The following is a 26,550-nucleotide window of genomic DNA, read 5'->3' on the forward strand; positions in this document are numbered from 1 at the left end:
TTACCAGTCCCTCTGACATGTAAATTATGTCAGCTAAGGCTCACTGTGCCAAATTCAGAGAGAACACAAAAGTAAGGAGGTGTAAATTACATGTCAGTAAATGACTGTGCATTTAGTAAAGTCTAACTTGAATCTAAATTGGAATAATTTACATGGTGAGAGCGCTAGAAGATACATATCAATTACACCAGACTGACTGTCCTTTAAAATTCAAAATATAGCATTTTTGCTTCATCGTGACCTTAGATTGGAGGGGATAAATTGAGTCAAAGAATGTCTATGCTATGGGAACTGTACCTGTATAGCTACATCACGGTAGCTATGGCAACATAACCCTGTCATGTAGATGCAGCCTACACTGATGGAAGGGGTTTTTCTGTTGGTGTGGGAACACCTCCTCCCTGAACAATGGAAGTTCGGTAGAGAGAAGCATTCTTCCATTGACACAGGTATGTCTACGCGGGGGGTTAGGTCGGTAAAGGTACATTGATCAGGGGCATGGATTTTTCACAACCCTGACCAACATTGCTATGTCAACCTAAATATTAAGCATTTACCAGGCCTTAGAGCTCTGCTGTTAGTGGTATCTGAAAGCACTCTGCTGTAGACAGTGCTACAAACTTTTGGCGAACCGGTGGGTTTTTGTAGTACCTTCGCCTGTCTCTGTCAGAACCTTTTGTAAGGAAATTTCATAAACAGTATTGGATCCTGATCCAGTTAATAGAAAGATTCCCATTGACTTTAATAGGCTTTGGATCAGATCTTAGAACAGGCTGGAAAAATCCATAAATTCCACCCAAGGTTAAAAGAAAAGGAGGACTTGTGGCGCCTTAGAGACTAACAAATTTATTTGAGCATAAGCTTTCGTGAGCTACAGCTCACTTCACTTATGCTCAAATGAATTTGTTCGTCTCTAAGTTGCCACAAGTACTCCTTTTCTTTTTGCGGATACAGACTAACACGGCTGCTACTCTGACACAAGGTTAAGACAGTTTTACCATTAGGAATGCTAAGCTAAAGATTTCTGAGCTGGTATATTAACGAAGCTCATCTATGGACATGCCATACAAAAATGCATTTACAAAAGAATTTGCAGTATAAAGCTTAGGTCTATAGTGTGCCTTGTGAATAATCTATAATGAATTAGTTAGTTTTCAAATTGGTAAAGTCTGCAAAACACTGCTTTCCCTCCAGAATGGAGCTCTACACTTACCTTCTCATGAGGGATGAAAACATAATTACTGTAGATAGCCCTTTACTAGACAAGTGCTATGGACTGCACAACCAGTCACTTATAATTTCATCTCCAGATCCTTCTGAAATTGGTTTAGGCACCAACTGGAGGCTGAGAAAATGCTTATTTAAATTAATCACTTTAGAAAATATGTATTGAAATTTTTTTTAAAATTCATGCAGTATGACTGGTGTTTCTCTATTTTGCAAGAGGAAAAAATAAGATAGCTTGTTTTATTTTTTTCATGACTGCTTTACAGTCAGTGCAACCTGTGTTAGGGCTAGGGTGAGTCAGCTAGTCAGCTGTCCCTATTTTTATAAATAATTCAACAGTTTGGCCTCGTATTTTTAGCTAAATTAAATTAGCGTGGTTACTGTATTTGCCTTTCAGTATCGTCATGTAGGCCTCCTCTATATGATAAAGTTGCTTCCACTTATCTCAGTTGCTTTTAAATTGATCTACTTAAACTGATGCAAACCCCTAACATAGATGCACTTAAACTCATTTAATCCTTGCTTAATTCTGCTTTAGCTTACTTTGGTCATCTACTGATGCCATTTAAAGAAGTTTAAGCAAGGTTAAACTGATGTGTGTGTGTCTATACTAGGGAATTGCACTAATTTTAAAATCAATGTAGTTAAACAGGTCTAACTTCTCATAGATGACAGCCTGAGTTCAGGATCATAAGTAGCTGTTCACAACTGTCACCGCTTTACAGGATGTTAACAAAAAATTCTGTCGAAGAGAGCTTCTGTGAAGATGTGTCTGATTTCTTTAAATCTATAAAAGGAATCCAGGCAGTAGGGGCCAGGGAAGAGTCTAGGCAGAAACCCTGCAGTAAAATAGAGAGCAAGACTAAACACTGAGGATGGAGTGGAGGTTAAGGATAATCTAGGCATGGCCCAATATCTAAACAAATACTTTGCCTCAGTCTTTAATAAGGCTAAAGAGGATCTTAGGGATAATGGTAGCATGACAAATGGGAATGAGGATATGGAGGTAGACATTACCATAACTGAGGTACAAGCGAAACTCAAACAGCTTAATGGGACTAAATCGGGGGGCCCAGATAATCTTCATCCAAGAATATTAAAGGAATTTGCACATGAAATTGCAAGCCCATTAGCAAGAATTTTTAATGAATCTGTAAACTCAGGGGTTGTACTGTATGATTGGAGAATTGCTAACATAGTTCCTATTTTTAAGAAAGGGAAAAAAAAGTGATCCGGGTAACTACAGGCCTGTTAGTTTGACATCTGTAGTATGCAAGGTCTTGGAAAAAATTTTGAAGGCGAAAGTAGTTAAAGACATTGAAGTCAATGGTAAATGGGACAAAATACAACATGGTTTTACAAAAGCTAGATCGTGCCAAACCAACCTGATCTCCTTCCTTGAGAAAGTAACAGATTTTTCAGACAAAGGAAACACAGTGGATCTAATTTACCTAGATTTAAGTAAGGCGTTTGATACTGTGCCACATGGGAAATTATTAGTTAAATTGGAAAAGATGGAGATTAATATCAAAATTGAAATAAGGATAAGGAATTGGTTAACAGGGAGACTACAGCGGATCCTACTGAAAGGTGAACTGTCAGGCTGGAGGGAGGTTACCAGTGGAGTTCCTCAGAGATCAGTTTTGGGACCAATCTTATTTAATCTTTTTATTACTGACCTTGGCACAAAAAGTGGGAGTGTGCTAATAAAGTTTGTGGATGATACAAAGCTGGGAGGTATTGCCAATTTAGAGAAGGACAGGGATACCCTACAGGAGGATCTGGATGACCTTGTAAACTGGAGTAATAGTAATAGGATGAAATTTAATAGTGAGAAGTGTAAGGTTATGCATTTAGGGATTAATAACAAGAATTTTAGTTATAAGCTGGGGACGCATCAATTAGAACTAACGGAGGAGGAGAAGGACCTTGGAGTATTGGTTGATCATGGGATGACTATGAGCTGCCAATGTGATATGGCCGTGAAAAAAGCTGATGCGGTCTTGGGATGCATCAGGTGAGGTATTTCCAGTAGATATAAGGAGGTTTTAGTACCGTTATACAAGGCACTGGTGAGACCTCACCTGGAATACTGTGTGCAGTTCTGGTCTCCCATGTTTAAGAAGGATGAATTCAAACTGGAACAGATACAGAGAAGGGCTACTAGGATGATCCGAGGAATGGAAAACCTGTCTTATGAAAGGAGACTTAAGGAGGTTGGCTTGTTTAACCTAACTAAAAGAAGGTTGAGGGGAGATATGATTGCTCTCTATAAATATATCAGAGGGATAAATACCGGAGAGGGAGAGGAATTATTTAAGCTCAGTACCAATGTGGACACAAGAACAAATGGATATAAACTGGTCATTGGGAAGTTTAGACTTGAAATTAGACGAAGGTTTCTAACCATCAGAGGAGTGAAGTTTTGGAATAGCCTTCCAAGGGAAGCAGTGCAGGCAAAAGACCTATCTGGCTTTAAGATTAAACTCAATAAATTTATGGAGGAGATGGTATGATGGGATAACATGATTTTGGTAATTAATTGATCATTAAATATTCATGGTAAATAGGTCCAATGGTCTGCGATGAGATGTTAGATGGGGTGGGATCTGAGTTACTACAGAGAATTATTTCCTGGGTATCTGGATGGTGAATCTTGCCCATATGCTCAGGGTTTAGCAGATCACCATATTTGGGGTCGGGAAGGAATTTTCCTCCGGGGCAGATTGGAAGAAGCCCTGGAGGTTTTTCACCTTCCTCTGTAGCATGGGGCATGGGTCACTTGCTGGAGGATTCTCTGCTCCTTGAAGTCTTTAAACCACGATTTGAGGACTTCAATAGCTCAGACATAGCTGAGAGGTTTATCGCAGGAGTGGGTGGGTGAGATTCTGTGGCCTGCGTTGTGCAGGAGGTCTGACTAGATGATCATAATGGTCCCTTCTGACCTTAGTATCTATGAATCTAAGAGAAAGACAGTGTAACTTTAGAGATAAAATTGTTTTCCTTATTCTAATAATGGTCCTTTTGTGAAGTTAGAAGTAACCAGCACTGTCCATGATTCTTTACCATTGTCACATGAGAGCCTCACCCTTAAAACAGATACTTCTGTCAATAATTCTAACTGCAGCTGAGACCAGAGCAATTTGCTAACCTCAAACATTTTAAAAATCATGAGGCAGGCCCCCAAAACTATGAAATTGGCTTTAAAATTATGAGATTTTTTTAAAAAATCAAGTTGGTGTTCTCTTGTTTTGCCTTGTGATTTCTGAGCCTTTAGGGTACACTTGGGTCAAATTTTCAGGCTTTCCTGCACACAGATGAGGGCTAGAAACTTTACTTTAAAATAAGTAAGTAAATAAATAAATAAAAAGCTAAGATTCTCATGTAATTACATGCTTCCAGGGGCTGGGACTTTAAGAAAAACAACAATATTTTGAGACTTGACAACACTAACCCCTCAATTTTACTATAGCCAAGGAGCACACAGTACAATTAAGGAGAGGACAAGATCCAAAGTTGACTTAAGTCTGTGTGCTTCATTAGTAACCCCAGTGTAAGTTAGAGCACTCTAACTGCTTTCCTTTTTGCACCCATTGTCAATGGCATTAAGGGCCTGTTTATGGCAGCTGGGGAACAGAGGAGTCTCTGCCATGTCCTGTACTGCAGTCACAGAGGAGTGATTGCATAACGACCATTAACACACGCTATGCATACTGTGATGTCCAATTACACTGGTTTAGGCATAAAATGGCCCCCTGCTTCAGGGGAGGATTGTGGGCAGGTACTGTTAGACATGTTCTTGCACAACATTGTAACCAAATTACTGAAGGATTCATATGTTTTGGTCGTTAGCAAAGGATACCTTTGTCTTCCGTGTTCCTATTGGGTAGAGAGGCCTCAGAACAGTCAAACTTGAAACTTTGTATCAACTCTTGTACCTTGCCCCGCAGTATATAATTAAACTGAATAAAATCAGGGCTGTGTCTGCAGAGCTGTTTAAAAGCAAGTGGTGAATCATGATTCTTCAACACAACAGGTATAGAATGTCTCCTTGTGGTATTCTCATGCACCATGTGCTTATTTTGATCACCTTGTTGTAACTTCTTTTTTATGACACGTGACTTTGGCTTACATTTTCAAAAGTGACAAAAGCCCAATTTAAGACACCTTAAAGAGGCTGATTTTCAGGAGGTGGTGAGAACTAGCCCTCTGTAAACCTGACCCTTTTAAAGTGTCTCAACATGGGCAACCAAAAACTGAGGTTCACAAAATTACTAGTCACTTCTAAAAATGTCGGTCTTTATTTCTGTGGCTGTCCTGTAAGCAGCAGCTCTGAAAGTAAGAAAATATGCCATCAGAGAGCAACCTTAATTTCTGGTATACAACAGCTTCTAAAAAAGATGTGAGCCACAAGCAACACAACATTTCTTCAAAGATCTAACTGCTGGTACATTGAAATTAAACAAAACCTGTAAGAATATATGTAACAGCACTTTCTGGTGACTCCCTGTAATATTGTAGTCATGATGACTTCACTGAACCCGTTCAGACAAAACGTTGTTGATACACGGGGGAAGACTCTCACAACATCATTTTCAAGCATTTACTCCAAACTAAGCACCATGCGCCAGTCTAAATTTTTCACTAGACCAATGAGTATCTGAAACGGTTATTATCAGCATATTTAGTCAGTAGATAAGCAGTGATCTCATACATGCTGTTTGTCACAAGCAAACATTTTTGAAATCCAATAGTCCATTGTATTAAGTATGGCAGTATTTGTAATTCCTGCCTCCCCTCTCTTTAATTGAGAAATATTATCTTACAGCCTAGGTGGTGATCTAGATTAAATTTTTCTCTATGCTGAAAGAGAAATAGGATATTTGGTTTGATGGTAGTGTTTATTGTACACTGCCAAGGGTTTATATTAGATTATTTCCTCCGGAGCTTCCTGGTGTAAAAGATAAAATAATTGTTCAAGTGCCTGGAGTTTCCTCTTTCTATTTCCTTACCAAGTAGGAATTTGAAACATTACCAGTGCATTGATTTATTAAGTTTAATGGGTAAATACAGTTAGTAAGAAGCAAAATAAGCTAGTATAATTATATCCTCCTGAGCTGCATGCTACTGCAAATGTATTTTTATAACATACATTTTATTCCCCAGTCTGGAAAACTCTGTTTCATAGGATAGCTGCTATGCAGAGTTCAACAACATGAATCTGCCTACGGCAGCATCGAGGTTGGCCTTAGGTATTGTAAAATGTGCAGTCACCCCCAGGTCTTCAAATCTAGGGCTGGCCTGAAAATCCTTGTGCCCCATGAGCTTATCCTCCAGGAATGCAGGCAACAAAAAAAGTCAGCCCAGGTACTTGGGAAGACAGCATTGCGCTCTGAAATACATCTTAAGGAACACAAGGTAGGTTGGCTAAAAGACCCTCAAGCTCCAGGAGCTCTTTGAAAGAATTGGGAAGCGGAGGAGGGCCTGAGGGCCTGAAGTTTCTGTGTCTGGCCTCCACTTCTGCTTTAGTATTTACAAGACATTAACTACTTATGTCATGTAAGGTCATGTTTGTATGAAGGAGTGCCCTCTCCCCGGCACCCCTCCATACAAACAAACTTTTTAATGATTCATACAAATCAAATTTGTCACATATATAATCGTATGAATTTATTATTGCTACCCTAATCTTTCCTTGCCTCCTATTGTTTATCACACTCACATGTCTTTCCTTAAATTAGATTGTAAGCCTGTCAGGTCGAGAATGTTGTGTCTTCCTACGTATTTTCCCATATCAACTTTTAAAAGAAATTGCAAACAATTTTTTCTGTATTTAATTTCCTATCCTATCCGATACAATTAGCATTACCTACATAGTGAAATACTTTTAATTTGATAGAGGTATTGTCTGCAGAAGGATATTTAAATTTACAAAATCTGACCTAGATAAAGACTAGAAAATTAATTTATAATTATATTCTAGGCTTTAATCAAATTCAAGTGTATCTTATTACAAGGTACAGAAGAGTATGATGGGACCATATCAGAAGTATGCCAATCCCTATAACTCAGAGGTGAAAGGATGGGTATTTTACTCTCTGTGATTTGAGAGACTAGTTAGGGCAGAGGGAATGTATGGTCATAGTGGAAAATTAATAAAGGATTAATGGAAATCACATGGGCAGAGATGTTAAGAGGAGTTCCTGTTTTCTTGTTGTTAAAACTTCCTGTTTTAATTAAATGGATTCAGTCTTGATGCAGAAGACTTCAGCACACTATTGAAATGAGATTGGTGTTGTATCTTTCCAGACATAGCAAACTAATGTGTGAAGACTCCATTAAAAGAGAACATTTTCCCTCAAAAAAGCATATAAATGCTAAATAAAGGTCCTGAAGAGCAAGTACATAAATCAAGCAGAATTAATAAAGAAAACCAAATGTCAGGGAATGTATCCCTGAGGTAAAACCTTTATTCTAGACTGAAAAATGAAGCAACTTTGTAAACATTTTTAATAGTGCCCTTGGGCACTCCATGCTCTGTTCACAAGGTCGCATCTCACAAAGTTTTCTGCTTAAGGATTCACCATATGTGTTCATTAATTTTACATCTCTATGTCCTAGGCAAGGACATCCTCATTCATCCAAAACTCCCATTGATTTCAGTAAGAATTCTAGAAGCATAAGAACTGCATGCCTGGGCTCCCAGTGAAGAAATCCTCTAAAAAGGTAGGGGGCTTGGTCCTCAGCCTGGTATAAATCAATATAGCTCCTCAATAAAGCAATGCCAGTTTACATAAGCTTGAGGATGTGTGCCCTCAGGCTCATTTTCATCAAAAAGTGCATGAATTCAGCTACACAACTCTCTTCACATTAGTGGAAGTCATGTATTCAGTCATTGTCCAGAAAATGTAGCTTTTAGGGCTTTTCGTTAACAGACCTACTCTATAAACTCTTCGTGATGAGAAGCTAGTTTTGTAGATATTCTCTGATCTTTCACTCTATGTAATTAAAGTCACCGTTGCTCTACTGAGAAAAATGATATCCTGTGATATTCCGGAATGCAAGACTGTTGGGGTTTTTTTTAAACAAGTGCCCGAACATTTTTATGGAATTCAATTTAGTAGAAAACAACTTTGATTTCTCCTGTAAATGATCAAAAACTTAAAAACTGGAATTATTGCCAGTTGCTATTGGTAGTGAAGTCCACCTGCATCCTTTGAGATTCTGATCAATCAGAATCTCAATGTCCACAGCTTGTTCATTGACCTCGTTTGTACTTTTGTCGAGCAATCTTCCTTCCAGAAACATTATTTTTAGCCAGCATATCTCAAACACAGTTTTGGCTAATAGAAGATTACTGTTTATTTTCCCTTGGTAGTGAAATATTGTTTGAACAGCACCAAAGAGGAATGATTTTGGCTTCTGTGCCCAGGATGAGTTCCGGGGAGAATGGACCTACTTTAAAACTATCAGATATGTCTTTCATCTTCTTGGAAGTAGTTAATATATGGTTTATTAGTCACCTGAATAACAAAGTGACTATTAGAAAAGGAGTACTTGTGGCACCTGAGAGACTAACAAATTTATTTGAGCATAAGCTTTCATGAGCTACAGCTCACTTCATCGGATGCAGTGACTATTATTATCCAGTGTGTGTCTTCTCACAGTATCTCTTCGGGATTAGCAGCTGGCTGCTTGAAGGCAGATCAGGTCATGTCAATTAAAATCTGCATGATACACCTTTCCAAAGACCTAAATTAAGGCTAGGCTCTGTGTGATACTGAATTTCTCTGGAGACATGCCTAATACTCTCTGTAAAATGTCAATAGTTTAACTTTAATGGGACTTGCATCTCACAAGACTGACACCCCTCGTTCTCTGCTTCAGTCTCCTTCAATAGACTTAGAAACCATATTTTTTCACACAAACTTGCGATCTTTACCATAGGATTTTCATAACCAGCTTCTCATTAATGCCCTGATCCAGCAAAGCACTTATGCATGTGATTGATTAACTTTAAACTAGGGCTGTCAATTAATCACAGTTAACTCACATGATTAACTCAAAAAAATTAACCATGATTTAAAAAATTAATCGTGATTAATCGCACTTATAACAATAGAATACCAATTGAAATTTATTAAATAATTTTGGATGTTTTCTACATTTTCAATATTTATTTCAGTTACAACACAGAATACAAAGTGCACAGTGCTCACGTTATATTATTATTTTTTATTACAAATAGGTACTGTAAAAATGATAAACAAAAGAAACAGTATTTTTCAATTCACCTCATACAAGTATTGAAGTACAATCTCTTTATTATGAAAGTGCATCTTACAAATGCAGAAATTTTTTGGTTATATAACTGCACTCAAAAACAAAACAGTGTAAAACTTTAGAGCCTACAAGTCCACTCAGTCCTACTTCTTGTTCAGCCAATCGCTAAGACAAACGAGTTTGTTTACATTGACAGGAGATACTGCTGCCTGCTTCTTATTTACAGGGTCACCTGAAAGTGAGAACAGGCATTTGCAGGGCACTTTTGTAGCCGGCGTTGCAAGGTATTTACATACCAGATATACTAAACATCCATATGCCCCTTCATCCTTCGGCCACCATTCCAGAGGACATGCTTCCATGCTGATGATGCTCATTAAAAAAATAATGTGTCAATTAAATTTGTTTCAGAATAGCAGCTGTGTTAGTCTGTATCCGCAAAAAGAACAGGAGGACTTGTGGCACCTTAGAGACTAACAAATTTATTAGAGTGGGCTGTAGCCCACAAAAGCTTATGCTCGAATAAATTTGTTAGTCTCTAAGTTGCCACAAGTACTCCTGTTAATTAAATTTGTGACTGTAGTCCTTGGGGGGAGAATTGTATGGCTCCTGCTCTGTTTTACCTACATTCTGCATATATTTCATGTTATAGCAGTCTCAGATGATGACCCAGCACATCTTAGTTTTAAGAACACTTTCACAACAGATTTGACAAAACCCAAAGAAGGTACCAATGTGAGATTTCTAAAAATAGCTACAGCACTCGACCCAAGGTTTAAGAATCTGAAGTGCTGTCCAAAATCTGAGAGGGATGAAGTGTGGAGCATGCTTTTAGAAGTCTTAAAAGAGCAACACTCTGATGTGGAAACTACAGAACCCGAACCACCAAAAAAGAAAATCAACCTTCTGCTGGTGGTATCTGACTTAGATGATGAAAATGAACATACATCAGTCTGCACTGCTTTGGATCATTATCAAGCAGAACCCATCATCAGCATGGAAGCATGTCCTCTGGAATCGTGGTTGAAGCATGAAGGGACATATGAATCTTTAGAGCATCTGGCACCTTAAATATCTTGCAACCCCAATTACAACAGTGCCATGTGAATTCCTGGTCTCACTTTTAGGTGACATAAACAAGGAAACAGGCAGCATTATCTCCTGCAAATTGTAACCAACCTTGTTTGTCTGAGTGATTGGCTGACCAAGAAGTAGGACTGAGTGTACTTGCAGGCTCTAAAGTTTTACATTGTTTTATTTTTGAATGCAGTTTGTTTTTTTACGTAATTTTACATTTGTAAGTTAAAGTGTCATGATAAAGAGATTGCCCTGCAGTACTTGTATGAGGTGAATTGAATTTTTTTTTGTTTACAATGCAAATATTTGTAATCAAAAATAAATATAAAGTGAGCAGTGTCCACTTTGTATTCTGTGTTGTAATTGAAATTAATATATTTGAAAATGTAGTAAACATCCAAAAATATTTAAAATAAATGGTATTCTATTGTTCAACAGCGCAATTAATCATGATTTTTTTTTTATCGCTTGACAGCCCTACTTTAAACACATGAGTAGTCCATTGTTTTCAGTCAAGCCACTCACATGTTTAAAATTAATTTATTACATAAATGCTTTCCTGGGCCAGGGCCTAAATTTCTTTGCATTATATCAGTTCTGTAATTACAAAATGTTTTCAAGACACATATTAAGTTTTTATTATTAAACTAAATAAATGTGATTAATAAATAAATAAGATAAATTACTTGTTTAGAACTAAAGGAGTACTTGTGGCACCTTAGAGACTAATCAATTTATTTCAGCATAAGCTTTCGTGAGCTACGTAGCTCACGAAAGCTTATGCTGAAATAAATTGGTTAGTCTCTAAGGTGCCACAAGTACTCCTTTTCTTTTTGCGAATACAGACTAACACGGCTGTTACTCTGAAACTTGTTTAGAACTGAATCTTGCACAATTTTATTTGACAAAACTGAGCTTATTTTCTGTACTCCTAACACTGAACAAACAAATAAATTTTCTTTTGTGTATTATAATGAGAAAACTGATGGATCCTTTGGTAACAAATAAGTTATGAATCCAGCCTCTCGTACTATAATAAATAGTGTACAGACAAAACAGGAAAGTAATGTCTATTGATCAGAAGACAATGCATCATGGGTAGAGCTGAGCAAATAATTGCCTTCAGTTCAGTGGAAAAATCGGGGAGGGGGGGGGAGAAGAGGAGGAAAATGGGAAGGAGCAATTGCATTTTGAGTTTAATTAAACGTTTTGTTTGACTCAAAACCAATTTTTTATTTATTATTTCTTTGCTGGATGCTTTTACTCTTGTTTGTTTGTTTAGAAATTTAGCTGAGTTTATTTAAAAGACAAAATAAAAAATGTATACTGAGGAAAAAAGAAAGGAATATAAACTCAGGTAAGTCAAGTGTAAATGTATAATGAGGCAAGCCAAAAAAGAATTTGAAGAACAACTAGCAAAAGACACAAAAAAGTAACAGAAAATTTACTTTTAAAGAATCAGAAGCAGGCAATCTGCCAAACAATCATTGGGGCCACTGGACAATCAAGGTGCTAAAAGAGGACTCAAGACAGACAAAGCCGTTGCAGAGAAGCTAAATGAATTCTTTGCATCAGTATTCGCTGTGGAGGGTGTGAGGGAGATTTCTACAACTAAGCCATTCTTTTTAGGTGACAAATCTGAGGAACTGAGATTGAGGTGTCCATAGAGCACGTTTTGGAACAAACTGATAAAGTATACAGGACCAGATGGTATTCACTCTAGAGTTCTGAATGAACTCAAATATGAAATTGCAGAACTATTAATGGTGATATGTAACCTATGACTTAAATCGCACTCTGTCCCAAATGACTGGTGGATAGGTAATGTAATGCAGATTTTTTTTTAAAGGCTCCAGAGGCAGCCCTAGTAATTTACAGGATGATAAGTCTAAAATAAGTATCGGGTAAATTGGTTGAAACTATCGTAAAGAACAGAATTACCAGACACATAGGTGAACATGATACGTTGGGTAATACTCAACACAGCTTTTGTAAAGGGAAATCGTGCTTCACAAATTTATTAGAATTCTTTGAGTGGGTCGACAAATATGTGAACAAGGGGGATCCAATGGATCTAGTATACTTGGACTTTCAGAAAGCCTTTGACATGGTCCCTCACCAAAAGCTCTTCGGCAAACTAATCAATCATGGGTATACTGGTTCTGCAATCTTCCCTCCCCATCAGGCTTGGAGGGAGGCCACTCTGCTTCACTAAGTCACACAATAAGCAGTCATTTATCAGGCTAGGGCTCTGGCCCTATGGTCAGGGCAGAGCAGCACACAGTCTATTCCCCAGCCTCCTAGCTGAGGCAGGCAGTAATCTAAAATCTATAGCTCTTGCCCCCTGGGCCGGGCAAGAGCAACAAGCAGTCTACCTAAGTCTCCTGGCTTGGGAAGACAGCAATTGACCATCCAGGGGCTCTGACCCTCCAGGCAGGGCAGAGCAACAAGCCACAGGCAAGACACTAAGGCCTTCCAGTCTAGGGAAAGTAGGCCGCCACCCCAGGGATGGGGTTGGTGGCAGGGAGTAGGTATCTCAGGCCCACCCTACTCCACCAGGTCCCAGCCCAGGGCTCTAAAAGTGGCAGGTGGTCCCGGCACTGGGTCAGCAGGGAAGTCACCCCAGCATGCTGACTCATTCCCTGGCCACACAACCAAACTAATGTTTGGTTCCTGGGGGATTCTTCCTACCACCCTTCCTTGATGTGCCCCTGCAGTCCATAGCTCCTCAGGATAGATGGCAGATGGCAGTCCCAACAACTCCTCTCCACAGTCAGTCTCCTCCAGTGGTAGAGCACTGCACAGCTCAGTCTCTGGTCCAGAGTTTTGCAGCAATATAGAGATGTCTGGCTCCAGCCCAACTGAACTGGAGGGCCTCCCTCTTATACTGTGTGTCCTGCCCCTCTGCTTCCAACTTGGGGGGATGGGGATGGCTTGGCGGTGCCCACCAGGCTCAGCTCCTCCCCATCAGGCTCAGAGGGAGGCCATTCTGCTTCACAACATAGGATAGGAGGGAAAGTCCTCTCATGGATCAGTAAATGGTTAAAAGATAGGAAACAAAGGGTAAGAATAAATGGTCATTTTTCAGAATGGAGAGAGGTAAATAGCGGTGACCCCCAGAGGTCTGTACTGGGACTGGTGCTGTTCAACATACTCATAAATGATCTGGAAAAAGGGGTGAACAGTGAGGTGGCAGAATTTGCAGATAATAGAAAATTACTCAAGATAGTTAAGTCCAAAGCAGACTGCAAAGAGCTGCAAAGGGATCTCACAAAACCGGGTGACTGAGCAACAAAATGGAAGACTAAATTTAATGTTGATAAATACAAAGTAATGCACATTGCAAAATATAATCCAATACATACAAAATGATGGGGTCTAAATTAGCTGTTACTGTTCAAGAAAGAGATCTTGGAGTTATTTTGGGTGCTTCTTTGTCTGCATATCTGCTCAATGTGCAGCAGCAGTCAAAAAAGCGAACAAAGTTAGGAACCATTAGGAAAGGGGTAGATAATAAGATAGTAAATGTAATAATGGTACTATATAAATTCATGGTACACCCACACCTTGAATACTGCATGAAGTTCTGGTTGTCCCTTCTCAAAAAAAAAGATATGTTAAAAATGAAAAGGTACAGAGGGGGCAACAAAAATGATGAGGGGTATGGAACAGCTGCCACAGGAGGAGAGATTAAAAAGACTGGGACTGTTCAGCTTGAAAAAGAGACAACTAAGGGGGGATATGATGGAGGTCTATAAAATCAGGACTGGTGCGGAGAAAGTGAATAAGGAAGTGTCATTTTCCCCTTCATATAACACAAGAATCAGGGGTCAATCAATGAAATTAACAGGCAGCAAGTTTAAAACAAACAAAAGGAAGTACTTCTTCACACAGCACACAGTCATCCTGTGGAACTCATTGCACGGTGATAGCATGAAGGCCAAATATATGACTGGTTTCAAAAAAGTTAGATAAATTCCTGGAGGATAAGTCCCTTAATGGCTATTAGACAAGATGGTCAGGGATGCAATGCCATGCTCTGGGTGGCCTTAATACACTGACTTCCAGATACTGGGACTGGACCTGCAGAGTGCATCACTTGAGGATTGCGCTGTACTGTTCATTCCCTTGGAAGCATCTGGCATTGGGCACAGTTGGAAGATAAAATACTGGGCTAGATGGACCTTTGGTCTGACCCAGTATGGCCATTCTTCTATTCTTAAATTCTTATGTTTTGGAATGACAAGTTCTGACTGTCCCTCTCCGCCCCTCCCCGGCTCTCCGCTCCACTCCCTTTGGCTGAAGCTATTTGCTGTATTTGAAAATAGTTTTAATGGACCCAAAACTGCATTTTTCATCAATAAATTATTTGTCCAAACATTTCACTTAGGTCTTATCACAGGTTAAAAATATATCATGAACCATATTGTTTGTTACACAGTACTGGTAAGTCTGAGAAAAGGAAGACAATGTTATTTGTCAGGAGGTTATGGTCTATGATTTTTCATAAATAATATATCCCCATTATTTTGTATGAAATCTAAAGCCCATAAAATTCAAGGAAGAGAGACACTCCCATTAACTTCAATGAGCTTCAATAAAAAACATTATTTTTGAAAGTAGAAGCTTTCAGTTTCCACAATATATGCCAATTCTTAAACTGACTGTAAAATCTGTGCTTTCTGAATTTATACAATAATATAAGTATCACATTATTAGAATCTTTGTGTAAGTGCATGATCTTGAATGAATTCAAGGAATTAGGTTTTTTGCATAAAAATAATGTTTATTGTCTGGCCAAAATGACATTTTGCTTACAAATTTGAAAAGAAAATTAGGCCCTTTGTTTACATGGGGAATATAAGAAATTGCTCCAATGCCCCAACTCTAAATAAATTCTCATTTTCATAATCAGAAGCTGAGAACAAAGAAAGTTTTAGTGAATAAAGAGTGGGCTAGGGGCGTTTCTATTTAGAAATATACATTGCAACCTGTCAGTAAGCAGCAAAGCATTTTCTAATATAATAGCTATCTAACTAAAAACTTCACCAGAAACCTAAGATATCAAGTGTGAACTTCCTAGGGGTGCCGAGGATTGTGAGGCACCTTGCTACCATCTATCCTGACTCCACCAACGACAGGCAACATAAGCATTCTCCTCTGGGCCTCACTGTCACCCTACATGTTAGCAATAGACACTCCAACCCCCTAGTTCTCTGAAAGTCCAGCCCCTTGTCCACCGGGCACTCATCGTATTCACAAATTCACTGCTTCCAAAGAAACAAGATGTCCTTTCTAACCAGTTCTATCTCAGATTACTGCTCTGCTTAACACACAACACTTAGATATGTTTATAGTGAAATCAAGTACAAGTTTATTTAACAAAGCATAGGTATTCAAGTAACAGCAAGTAGAAGTATTGGAAACAAATAGTTACATATGAAGTAAAATCATAACACATGTTCTACAGCCTAGATTTAATTGACAAGATATGCCCAACAAAGAAAATAACAGAACACCACTAGCCATCACCTTCAGCCCCCAACTAAAACCTCTCCAACGCATCATCAAAGATCTACAACCTATCCTGAAGGATGGCCCATCACTCTCACAGATCTTGGGAGACAGGCCAGTCCTTGCTTACAGACAGCCCTCGAACCTGAAACAAATACTCACCAGCAACCACACACCACACAACAGAACCACTAACCCAGGAACCTATCCTTGCGACAAAGCCCGTTGCCAACTGTGTCCACATATCTATTCAGGGGACACCATCATAGGGACTAATCACATCAGCCACACTATCAGAGGCTCGTTCACCTGCACATCTACCAATGTGATATATGCCATCGTGTGCCAGCAATGCCCCTCTGCCATGTACATTGGCCAAACTGGACAGTCTCTACGTAAAAGAATAAATGGACACAAATCAGACGTCAAGAATTATAACATTCAAAAACCGGAGAACACTTCAATCTCTTTGGTCACTTGATTACAGACCTAAAAGTTGCAATTCTTCAAAAAAAACCTTCAAAAACAGACTCCAACGAGAGACTGCTGAATTGGAATTAATTTGCAAACTGGATACAATTAACTTAGGCTTGAATAAAGACTGGGAATGGATGGGTCATTACACAAAGTAAAACTATTTCCCCATGTTTATTCCCCACCACCACCCTTGACTGTTCCTCAGATGTTCTTGTCAACTGCCGGAAATGGCCCACCTTGATAATCACCACAAAAGGTTCCCCCCACCCTGCTCTCCTGCTGGTAATAGCTCACCTTACTTGATCACTCTCATTACAGTGTGTACGGTAACACCCATTTTTTCATGTTCTCTGTGTATATAAATCTCCCCACTGTATTTTCCACTGAATGCCTCCGATGAAGTGAGCTGTAGGGTAAATATTTGTGCAACTTTTGATACCGCTCCAGAAGGGGACTAAGCTAAAGACTAACTCAGCTGGGGCAACAGATGAAGAATCTCCAGGGAGGAAGCCTGGGGAGCATTGCTCCATACCAGAGCAGGGACAATTTGAGAGAGAGCTCAGAAGGGGCTGAGAGAGTTTGAAAGCTAGCCAGGATGGTACTATAACCAGGATACTGTGATATGCCCAGTTGTACTAGAATGGAACCTAGGGACAGGGCTATGAATAGAGACATAGGCCCTATTGGACCATGTACCTGGAAGAGGTTTGTTTTGTGCGTGTTCACATATGGACTGTGTGTGAATCGGCCAAAGGGCTGAGTCACTGAAAACCCACCTGGGAAGTTAACTGCCAGCAGGAGTCACAGATGACCAGAAAGGGAGATAGGTGTCTGTTATCTCTTGTCTGAAAGGAACTTCTGTGAGGTATGTCAACTCCTTAATGACCTTGCCTTTACACCAAGACTTTAAGACCATAATTTTCTGTGTAGATACATAACTCCTTAAATGTTACCCATACATATAGTTCACAAAGTTTCTGATGACCAGTGGGCTACTGGCTTTCAGTAGAGACCTTACATGCCACCCTTTGGTGAACTATTATGCAGGAATCCAATACAGGGGATCCTGTAAAATCTTATGCACCCCTTGTGCCCTCTGCCAGTTAGCATCAAGGCTTCCCTAGGTCACACCAGGATAAATTTAACATTGTTTGTTTATAATCATAGAAATGTTGGACTGGAAGGGACCTTAAAAGGTCACCTAGTCTAAGCTTCTGCACTGAGGCAGGACTGAGTATTATCTAGACCATCCCTGGCAGGTATTTGTCTAACCTGTTCTTAAAAACTTCCAATGATGGAGATTCCACAACTTCTCTAGGTAATCTGTTCCAGTGTTTAACAACCCTTACAGTTAGGAAGTTTTTTCTAATGACTAACCTAAATCTCCTTTGTTAAAATTTCAGCCCATTATTCTTGGGAGACCCCATTCAAATGCCCTTACAACTTGACTGTGAACCATTGATAACTACTATGAGTACAGATGTCCATCCAGTTGTGCACCCACCTTATACTATGTTTGTCTAGGTTATATTTCCCTAAATAGCTTATGAGAAGGCAATGTGAGACAGTCTTTATCTATATCTATACCTAATGAGTCCTCTTATATAAAATAACTTCTGTTTAACACCTTCAGGCACAAGATACCTTAAGTGAGTGATCTAGACAACTTTCCCATTGGATTTAGGTTTACCTGACAAACTTATAACTCAACAAGGGTTTCAAGAAGATTGCTCCTCAAACCCTGGGAAAGTTTTGTTGGGGTTCTGATCTTCTTGGGGCAGGATCATCTCTACTTATTTACTCCATTCTATAAACAGATATGATTAGAGTAAGAATATTATTTTCCTTCATCAGTTGCTGCTCATCTGTTGGGAGAAAAACTAAGATAAACCTAAGTGATCTAAGTTTCAACATACTTAACTATATAATGGAACCAGACCTCCTAAGCTTTGGGAATGTTCAGATTCACATCTGGATTTCAACCCCCCCAAGTTCAGCAGTGTTTGGTTACGAGATTGTCTCTGTCTTATATAAACTATGTATTTATTTATTATTTTTGTTGGGATGCAAATAAATCATCTAGAATTTGGATTTGAGATTTTGTTTGGACCCTTTTCTAATTAAAACTAGCCAGTTTTGATTTGAGACATAAAAGATACTCTGTTTAGAATCCCTTTACATATGTTAGGATATATGGAATCCCAGTCCATCTTACAAAGGATAGGTTTATTTCTTAAACTAGCTATAAAGTATACACACAAGCAGGCTTCTACACACCTTGAGTTCCAGCTTTGTCTCTCTTGCTTACCAGGAACTAGACCCCGTCTTCCACACAAATGTCAGTGACTGACTAACATACTGCAAGTTAACATATTTATCATAATATAGACCCCAACGCTGAAAACAAGTTATCTGCAGAGAAGACTCCTTATCCTTTGGATCATCCATATTCAGTGAAATCCTTTCCTGAATACCCTTATATAACATGGCAAAATAATAACTATTATTACTATTATAATAAATGTGTATTATAGTTGCACCTAGAGGCCCCAGTCAGAGCTCAGGGTCCCATTTTATAAGGCACTATATAGACATATAGTAAAAAAAAAAAAAAATCCCTGTCCCAAAGAGCTTAGAATACTGGTTAATGATAGAATGCAACAAATTTGTTAAAAAAAAAACACATGTGGGATGAAGTTTTTGTAATACAAGGAAAAATATATATTTTATGACTATAATGGCTTACAAAATTTCTGCTGGAATTTTATCTTCCTACCCAATAACATTAATATGTTCAAGGCATTGAGTGAAGGCAACTTTTTTTACTTTCACATGCTCTTTCAGTCTGACATATGCAGTGAGGAAATCAGTAAGGTAAGAGTCAATCTTCCTATTTTTTCTGGACCTGACATTTTTAAATACCTGCATCACCAATGACTCATGCAATGATATTGAGAGGGGGGAAAAAAACTGGTTCAGAACAGTGAGAGAATGTGGTTTGGGTGGGCAGAGGGAATGTGGGAGGTAAAAGAACAGACCGTATATCATTCTCTTATAAAGCAGCAGGGAAGAGAACATTTTAAATGCAGGGGACATTAGCTGTGCTGCAGTCCTTCTGGGTGGGCTATCAGTTCAAGGATCAGAACCAAAATGCTCATGGGAGGCAATTTCTGCCATGCCCAGTTAGTGTCACCACTAATTGAATCTTCCATCAGTAGCCAGTTAGTGCTAGCTACAGTTATTTACTAGACACTTGTCTTAGATAGTAAGCTGCTCAGGGCAGGGTACTGTCCATTTCAATGTGTTTGTACAGCACCTGGCACAGTGGAGTACTGCTTGTTTTCAATCAAGGATTCTGGGTGCTACTTTAGTGTAAGTAAATGATAATAGAGCTGAGCACCGGGATTCCATGTCCAGAAACAGTGGAGACACTTTAATGTTCTTTCTGGTTTTAGACATTTTACAGGTTTCATACAGGTACCTGGGGACCATTCCTAGAACCAGCATGAACTTCCTGAGTGATCCCACTCTATGTGCCACGATCCAAGAATATCTTGCAACATCTCTTGGTTTAAGGGGCTGAACAACTTATCTCCTCCCACATTCAATACATGGTGAGAGAAAACTCTGCAAGTGGCCATCTGGTGATTTTTTTTTTTCACACAGGGGAGATACTGGCCATTTAATGGTTTGTTCTTCCATGGGTTTGTTCTTCCACAGCCTTGCACTTTGTGTATTGATTTCTATGTTTTCAAGCTAAATGTCAAGTGGATCATTCTTCCTTAGTAGCATTTTATACCCCGTTTGCACTGATGTAAGTGACTACACAAGGGACAGAACAAAAGAGAACTGGACCCCCAAGGTGACTGTTTCAGGCAATCGATTAGAAGAAACTCATATTCAAGACTTTTTTAGATGTTTCTTCAGAGATCTGGCAGAGACACTTATTTAGTTAGTAATATCTGGGCATCTGGAATTTTTTTTAAGTTAAATTTCTCTTGTAGACTTCTGAAAAACGTAATTTGGATTCATTACATAAATGAACTAACCATCTAATTTCTACAGTAGTTTCTAGCCATTCTTCTTAACACCTCCCCATTTATCTGTAGTTTTGCATTCCTCCAAATCAGACTAGTTGGCTCATTTGTGCAAAGATGTATATATTCAAAGTGCTTGATTCCAGATTGGTCTCATATTTCGGAGCTTGGATATGACAGGGTTTCTTCCATCAGAGCCACTACATTTGCCAAAGTGGACCCATGTGCATCTCCTAGGCTACCCTGGAACTGTTCTTTTCTTAGCTGAACACCTTGCTCAAAGAGGTGAGATAATAGTGCTAGACCATTAACTATGTGATATCATTATGTATTTGGAAGCCCTAAAGCCTCCTGCTGACTTAAATCTGCTAGTGGCAGTTGAAGCTTGTATATTCCTAAAGAATTCCTTAACGAAGCTTTCTATGTTTTTTCCTTATAAAATGCTAGTGACTACAGGGAAAAATTACTGAATATAAGAACTTTAGGTGTAATGACCATTTAGATCTTTAGGTCACAGCCTCACATGAAGATAGTCTGTTTACCTCTTTCCAGTCCCATGCCAAATATGAAAAATAAACTCACTTAAATCTTAAGGACTTGCTACTGAATTTGGTTAATATACATAACTCGTTATCATGTTTTATGGAGAGCTCACACTCCTTCAAACTCTACTTGATTTTCTTCTGCATTCAGAGAATAGCTAATCCCCAGTGTATGTTCTTAATATTACAAATTAACGCAAAAACACAAGGAGCTTGATTCTCCATTGCCTTCTACCTTTTACACATATGCAAAGTGGGTGTTAAATGTTACCAGACTAAAAAAGATACCACTTGACACTCTTTGCACTCATTGTGAACTGACATAAGGTGCAAGGCAATGGAGACTCAGGCTCAATATGTTTCAGTTTTGGATATATAAATCACAAAGAAACTGATCCAAAGGACACATAAGTCAATGGTGTTCCCTTCCATGGCAAACTCTGAACTTGATTCAGCCAAGTACTTAAGCAGCTGCTTAATTTTATGTAGCTCAGTAGTCCCGTTGATTTTAATAGGACTAGTCACACATCTAAAGTTCAGAACATGCTTAAGTGCTTTTCAGTGAGTGCATCTGCAAATCTAGCATTTATCTTGGGCCACAAAGCAGAGTCACAAGACAATAAGCACACATCTAGTTGGACTATCTATTCAGTGATTCCACAAGGAAAGCAAAACACACACTTATGACATGTTAATTTTAAAAAAAGTCAGCAAAAACTGACAGCATTGTAGTAGAATTCAAGTTTTCAAATCCTGACCAATGTACAGATCTGGTAAATTTTATATATTTTTTTCATTCCAACCATTATATTTTGAACTGGGCTGAATTTGTTAAAATACCTTGTGCTAAAATAATTGAATAAAACATAGCTTTTTATTATAATTGTCTTTGCCATTTTTTATGTAGCTCTGGTCTACACTAGAGGGCGGGGGAGGGGGAATCGATCTAAGTTACGCAACTTCAGCTACGTGAATAACATAGCTGAAGTCAACATACTTAGATCGACTTACCATGCTGCCACTCCCCTGTCGACTCTGCCTGCGCCTCTCGTGGTGCTGGAGTACAGGAGTTGACGGGAGAGCGCTTGGGGGTCGATTTATCACGTCTAGACTAGACGCGATAAACCAATCCCCGCTGGATTGATCGCTGCCCGCCAATCCAGTGGGTAGTAAAGACATACCCATAGAATCCATATAGCATCTTCAGTTTTTATTAGGGATGGGTGGACAAATTCAAACAGCTCACAAATATTGCTAGTTCCTCTCATATGGGTGTGCCTCAAGATTAAGTTTTAATGAGAAATCCTACAACCCATAAATTTCCTACTCAAATTAAATATCAAGTGGTTATACTCCTTTTAACTAATTCATCTGTGATCATTCTTGGGACAACAGCTAGATCATATTAGCCAGAACAGCTACAGTAAATCTGTCCTGATTTCTTTCAGAAATGGCAGTGTCACCCAGATAGGAACAGCGAATAAGCTTGACACTGTACTTTGCCAAACAAGGATGAGTATTTTATAGAATAAATGCATGCATAAACATCTCTAGCTTTTAAATTCATTGAAATCTGTGGAGTTTCTCTAGGCATGAATTTGGCACACATTGTTCAAGCTATTCATAAAATATTATGAGGAATAAGAAAACACCAAGACTTGCTAGCCTTGGGGTGACATGCTTTGACTGCAATTGTGTTCTGTCCCCTCCATAATCTACATTCTATATCCTCCCATTCTTGCCTAGAACCACCCATTCATCAACTTCAGTGCCATCATATTCATTAAAACAACATTCCCAGATTCAGTCCTATGCTCATTCTATTCACCATATTGGTAGTTGACCTCTGCCTCAACTTACCTTTTGATTAGAGTTGATTAGAAATTTTCCACTCGAACATTTCTTCACTGGAAAATGCTGATTTTTTGGAAGCTAAATGGTTTGTAGAAAAGTATTGATTTTGATGAAATTTCATCCTGGAAAACAAACAGAATGGGGGAATTTAGATAAAAATTGAAACATTCTGTTTTAACCTTCTTTTCAAAAGAACTTTTCATTTAAATTTTCTCATAAAATATGATAAAATAATGTCAAAATCAGAACAATGTTTCAACTGACATGAAACTAAATTGTTTTTTTGGAATTTCATTTAATAGGAAATTTGGTTTCTGAATGGAAGAAAATATGAAATCAGACTTTCCCACAAAGCAGAAAATCGAGTTCCTGCTAAGCTGTTTTCAATGCAGTAGTTCTTTGACATTTGGAGGTATAACTGCTTGATTGCAAGATGAACAATTATGATGAAACTCTTCCTTGCCTACCCTTTTCTGTACCATCTCAAGTCAGATGATAGATACTTGAAAATTCAGCCTCGGCCTCTGTTCTTTTTCTACATGTCTTCCCTGCTTCTACTGGTCTTTCTTCAGGTTTTGATTATCACAATTATTGTAGTAGGTCCTAATCACATAGAGATAATCCCTGAAAAAATCTGGGACCAACCAGCGAGTGATGCATACATCAAGTCTAAATTGAGGTTAGCCGACACTAGCCATGCGGAAGAAAATATTTCAAATCACTTGGTAACATCTAGTTATGCCTACAGCTGGGCTATAGTATGTAATTGCATAATCTGGGTTCAAGTTAAGGCAGGGAATTTGCCACAGAGGCAGCTGATTTACCTCGGTAGGAAAGAGAGAGTTGTATGCATGGATGCTGGGAGAACATGACCTTAACCTCCTGGGAAACAATTTCCAAAAATGCAGCCAAGTCCTTTACCAAAATAAGCTTGATTCCAATCAATATGTTCAGAAGTAGACCTGATGTGATTAATTTAATTGAGAATGCATTGAGTTTAATGTCACATTTCAAATGTCACTGCCTTGTTTGTTTTGCAACAGTTAGCAAGAAAAATATATATGTTGCAAGGAACTTGAGGTTGTACTAATACACCAGAATATAATTTTTCTCAGTAACATGTGGATGAACCATAATACATTTCTCTATTATTTCTCTTGTAAGCATTAGGTACTATTGAGAAATGCCTAAAATGTTGTCTGTGCCATTTATTTCTGTGGAATTCCAACAGGATTTTTTAAAACTTTGTAATATATAGATGTATAATAATTTGTAAACTATGTGCTACATTTCTTTATTTCCTGTGATTCTGAAATCTGTTACCCTCATTTTTAAAAGTCTGTTTACCTTTCTGTCTGAACATGTTTTGAAAACCCTCACAAATATTTTGTTAGAATCGCATATTCTAGAAACACCCCATTAGAATATTTGATGTGTTAGTCCTGTAACAAATCAATATTGTGAATACTTTTCAGACTTGAGAACTATCCAAAGTCTTTTGTAAATTGTATGTGTAAGATCCGCTATGCAGTATCTTCTCTAGAGAGAATCTATAATCCAGCTTCTGTGTCTTGAAGCCTGAGACCCAAGTCTAGTCTAAATCTACAGATTTAGAAATACAGATTGTGACCTATCCCTTGGATTCTAAACATAACAATTAGATTTTCCAGTCTTCGGTCTCTTTCCTATGTATTATCTCATTGCACTTTGAATGAACTTACTTAAAGTCTCAAGCTTGATTTTTATTCAAGTTTCAACTGATCTGCTTTCATTCCTGCTTTTTTCCATCTAGCTTTCTCCTTCAGAATTACTATTCAGACATCAATGTTGTTTCTGCATGTTTTAACTTAAAGTTTGCCTAGTTGTAGCATTTCCTGGTGTTTGATTTATGATTTGTGCATTCAGGCTTTCAGGCTTCACAGATAGTAAATATATTTCCTAGGTATTTGCAGATTAGTCATTTGGTTAAAAATACCCTTAATACTCCAGAAAATGGAAATCAAATGAGGCCGGGTCATTATAATGTCTGTCCTGCCTCTAAAGCAAAAGTTGCAAAAAATGCCACTGCCCTGCAAGTGTCTCAAAGTCTTAACCAAGTATTGGGAACCCTTGTGCTCATTATGTAACAAGCATATTTTCCCTTAAACAGTGATATACAGTAAAGCACTGCAGCTGAACAAAGCACAGTGATAAATAAACTTTGATTTTACCAGCAATGGTCTCCTGTTGGAGGAAATGAGTGATGCTCTTTTGAATGAGATCTAAACATTCTAGCTGATTCAGTGTACAGTCTTTATAAGGAGTAGTTTAGAACCAAAGAAACTGGAACGCTTAATTAGGGAGCAAGAATTGGTGCATTGAATCAAATATAGCACTCTTCATTATGGAGTTTATAAAGCTATGTATAATTTTCAAGTCCATAAGTTATGGTGAAAAGAGAAAAATGGAAGTAGTGCCAAAAAAAGAAAAAAAAAGGCAGGATAAGATATTGGTTAGCAAATGGGGAAAGAGGAATAAAGAAAGTTTACAAATACAGCTTGAAAAATTCAGTCGCCTACTCTAGTGATGATTGGGAAAGACTCCTTGACAAATGTAGCAACCTAAGACATCAATTTATTATTATTATTATTATTCATTATTTGCCACATAATTGCAATAGAGCCTGATCAGGATTTACAGCCCCACTGAATTATGTGCTGTACACATATGCATTAAATGGACCGTCTCTGCCCCAAAGAGCTTTACAACTGAATCATATGACGAGACAACAGCTGGATTGTGGATCCCCCCACAGACAAGGGAGGATTATGTAACAAAGATGTGATGAGGAGAGTCGGACAAAAAATTTTATAGGAAGCTTTTGTGTGTGTGAAAAATGGAGATTCAGTGACACTGAAATATTTCACGAATTCATGTAAGTTTTGCCAAATTGTTTTGGTAAAAAAAAATCAAGTCATAAAATAACATTTTCTTATGAACAAAATATAAAGTGGTCTCTATTGAAATGAAACAGCCTGATTGTTTATTTATTTTTTTGTCAAAATGAAATTTTTCATTCAGCCTGAAATTATTTTTTAATACTTTTTAAATGAGCTAAAAACATTTTGAAATTTCATTTTTGGACTGACCTGAAACTAATTTTTAAAAAAATCAGAATTGCCAGTGATATACAGAAATATCTGTGCAAAGTCTCAATCCACCCACTGCCTGGCCACTGATCAGTGTTTTGAAGGCGTCACAACACAGGTGCATTTTAAGGATAGATCTGTTCTTTTTAGTTTAAAGATGAACTAATTTTAGAATCCTTATTGTTGTGAATCCCTTTCCCAATGTGCAGTGCTGGTTTCTGCAGCCTGTTCCAGCGTTTTTACTGCTTTTAAAAGTTTTTCTAAGTAGCTTCAGCGTGAAACTGAGAATACTTGGGTCATCTTCACTACTGCTGTGGAAATCTGGAGGGGGATGAATTATTATTAATAATCATTATTATTTAATGTATTACAATAGTATTTTAGATGCCCCAAAGACTAGGACCCCTTTGA

The 26,550-nt window shown here is 38.2% G+C and overlaps 1 long non-coding RNA gene across 1 annotated transcript; it reads left to right on the forward strand.

The window, feature by feature from the left end:
* Positions 1-357: 357 nt before the first annotated feature.
* Positions 358-25,938, forward strand: LOC142071437 (uncharacterized). Its single transcript, XR_012667466.1, has 4 exons — positions 358-449; positions 19,423-19,452; positions 20,034-20,192; positions 23,314-25,938. It is a non-coding gene; the product is annotated as an uncharacterized LOC142071437 (long non-coding RNA).
* Positions 25,939-26,550: the final 612 nt, after the last annotated feature.

Source organism: Caretta caretta, chromosome 3 (genome assembly GCF_965140235.1).
Source record: "Caretta caretta isolate rCarCar2 chromosome 3, rCarCar1.hap1, whole genome shotgun sequence".
NCBI lineage: Eukaryota > Metazoa > Chordata > Testudines > Cheloniidae > Caretta > Caretta caretta.